A 3,723-nucleotide genomic window follows, 5' to 3' on the forward strand; every position below is an offset into this window, starting at 1 on the left:
GAATATCCAGAAAAGTGCATGTGAACAAACACAGGCGTGTCTCACTTTAACATATAGATGAGGCCAGCAATGTTATGTATTATTCCATGTCTGAAAGAGGGCTTTATAGGAGGAGGTGCAAGACACGAACTGACCTCCTGACCTGGACTTTTTTGTCCACCTCCAAGAAATCCAATTAGACTTTGTCTACCTCTTACCGTCACACCTCCAGTTTCTGTTCATCTGCTCTAAGCTGCACTCTAGATTTTCCATATGGACTTCAGGCTACATTGAAAGAAAGCAAAACTGCATATTCCCCACCTTCCTGTTAGCCAAAAGGTCCACAGATTTGTTTGATCTGAATAACTGCACTCTCATTTCTGTTTTTATTATACATTATTTCAACAGTTACATGTAAAACATGTATATACATAGTATAAATATGTATATATATATATACAGCAAAATACCTTCTCCACACCTCTGCAATCATATGTTTTAACAAAACCAGGAGTGTACAGCCATGCAGCAGTAGTGAGCAAAATGCTAATGTCAGCATGCAAACATTCACTAACTGACAAAGCTCACGTCATAAAAGGTATGTTTACCATGTTCACCAACTTAATTTTGCATGTAATCATGCCAAAATGAATTGACAGTAATTAGCACTATAAGGTATGTATAGGTAAAGTTATGGGAATGTGATTAATTTAGCAGATTTCGCAGGTCATGAGTCAAAGTGTTGGACTAAATAGATTTCAAGTTTAAGTCAGTCAGTAGGTTTCATCCTCTTGCTGAAATATTTCAGTGTGGACCAGAGTGGTGGACAGACCAACATACCTACTATAGAGTCTTTTCGCTAACGAGGCTTAAATTGCTTCCACTACTAAAAATGCTTTGTCTGCACCTAACACTGAAGTTCCATCTTATTAAAATGAACCTCAAAGCTATATTAAAATGATAACTTACATAAAAATCCACGAAAACCGTGGGTAGTATTTACTGAAGGGCTGAATGAATTATACACCATCATCTGCACTCCTGTTTCTAGGAAGAGTGAAGGTTTTGTATTCTCAGAGTCCCATTTTGATTGTCAGTTTGATTTTCCACACATGCAGCAGCAGACTGTGTCTGCGATGGAGAGGGGCCGTTGAAAAGTTAGTATTCGGTTCACTGGCACAAACATTAATGTTCACTGAGGCCTAAAAGGAAGTTCTTCAGGAAGGGCTCACAAAGACTATCAGCACCCCAAAGCACTATTTATATAATGTTTACATTTGAGGCTTTTAGAGACACACTTATCTAGAGGAACATAAATGACTCAGCATGTAAAAGCTCAGGGACACAGCCACACGATGCACAGTTGCTGTGGGGACCAAATCTCTATAACTTCCTCTGTAACTACAACACTGTCACCACACAGCGGTTTCCCCTGGACAGATTTATGGGTAACTGTAAGTTATAAAGCACAACATTGTCACCAACCTTCTTACACTGTTAGCCTGGTCAAGGCAAGGCAAGTTAACACAGAACATTTCAACAACAAGGCCATTCACAGTGCATTGCATAAAACATTAAAAGCACATTATAAAAGGACAATTAAATACAATATAGAACCAAGACAATGTGAAAAGGCTAAAGGCTATAATAAAGTAAAACAGGTGTAAAATCACAAGAACAACATTTAGAATGCAGTGCAGGAAATTAATAAATTATTTGATTATTTGAAAGGCACCGGCAAACAAAAAAGTCTTCAGCCGTGTTTTGAATAAGCAACGTTACTTTTCTCCGAACTCATCTTATTTCTCATTCCTCATCCTCAAACCCTTGTGGATAAAATCTGCAAAATCCACAGCTTTGTTAACTTCTGTGTGAAACAACAGGCGTATTTCTAAACATATTTAAATTCCTTAATTTCTTTAAATCTCCCACTGCAAACTGTATGTGTGACGTGCTAGAAAGGAGAGGTGATCAAGTGCAGTTCATTAAAGAATGAGTTACTAAATAGATACTAAAATGAACACAAAAACGTACAGTGCAGTACCAGTGAATTACATTTAGTAGAACAGATACAAAAAGTAGACAACTGTGGCAAATTTCTTGTCTCTGAAATTGCCGTTGATTAGAGAGCGAATAATGATCAGCACTTTAATTGTCAATCAGCATAAGAGCCATTGAATGTGATTGCACGAGGTCGTTAGACAGCTATTGAGTCGCATTCAAGATCCCCCTCGTGTGTGTTTGGGGCTGAGTGTGTGCCTGTAAGTGCATCTCTAGCTGCATATAATCAGGCAACTTATAGATGTGAGTGGGGCTCTTTAGAGCACGCTCCTCATGACTGATGAGGCGACCTCTGACCTCAGCGGTTGTGATGGCGTTGCAAGATCCTCCCGCCTACAAAGGGCTGCAAATGGACTGTACCTTTTACTCAGGTTCCAAATAGATACATTATACTATGTTCTGGTTGTTCAAAGACAGCTCTGCGCCATCTATAAAAAGCAAAAAGTGGATAAGCTTAAAATTACAAAGTTGCTTGCATGGTTCTCTGAACCAATGCTCTATGCTCTGCTTTAATATGAATTTTCAGGAAAAAAAAACAAAAAACCATACATTTCTAGCAGCAAAATCTCAAGAAGCTTTGATAAGAGCTGATAAAACGCTGAAGATCAAAGATAAGTGAATGTGCCAAGTTGCTTTTAAAAAATATTAAGGCAGTAGAGTGATACTTAATCTTCTGGTATAAAGTAAGCACTTTTACCTGCAGGGGCTGGAGCTGAATGCAACTCAGTAGCCTACGGCGTGTGTGGTGAAATAGCAAACTGTACAGTTCACAACTATTGATTCACTGGACTTTCGGTGCTCTATTGACATGTTGATTTGGGTGTGTGTTTCAAGCGTGCATGCATTTCATTTCTATGAGTCTAATCTCCGCTGGTCTGTATAAACAGGTGTGTGTTGTATAAATGAGTTATGACCTTGTGCATGTGTGTGTGTGTGTGTCCGTGTATGTTGAGAACCTGACTGTCAATCATACACAGTCACATACCATTTGCTGAATGAGTCATGGAAGGTCATGTAACACTGCTGCCAACACGACCTTAGATAAATCAAATATAAGCTCATGTAATTACTATCCGATCACTGATCATCAATCTGATCATAAGCCTGTCAAAGGTGTCTACAGGTACACAGGCATCCAAAATCAATAATAAATTATTCCTTTTAGACTAATGAATAAAATGTTAGAGTGTACATTTCAACAATTGCCCAGCAGCTACTGAAAATACTTGTTTCCATTGGGTGTTTCTTAAAAGCAATATTAGAGGGAACCCTCAAACATAGTTTCTCTCGTCAGTTTAACCGCTGTTCTGATTCAGTGCACGAGGTAGGCCTATATTAAACTGCAGGTAACCATAGCAACAGTGCCTCTACTTCATGCTACATTACCAGTTAATTCCCACTGGTGAGACTGGCACACTAACTATGGGTTAAACTATGGGTTTTTCTTTTTGCCAGTGCTAGTGACCCTGCTACAGTGGTGGAAAAAGTACTCAGATCCTTTACTTGAGTAAAGAATAAGTAAGAATACCACAATATAATACAAGGTTCTGCATTCAACAGTGCATTATATGAAAGTATTTATTATCATATATATTATTAAATTATTAGTGTTTAGCTGTATCCAAAGCAGGAATTTAACATTGTAGCTGGTTCACGTGGAGAGACAGACAAAGAATGAAAATA

Source organism: Pempheris klunzingeri, chromosome 5 (assembly GCF_042242105.1).
Source record: "Pempheris klunzingeri isolate RE-2024b chromosome 5, fPemKlu1.hap1, whole genome shotgun sequence".
In the NCBI taxonomy this organism is placed as follows: Eukaryota; Metazoa; Chordata; class Actinopteri; order Acropomatiformes; family Pempheridae; genus Pempheris; species Pempheris klunzingeri.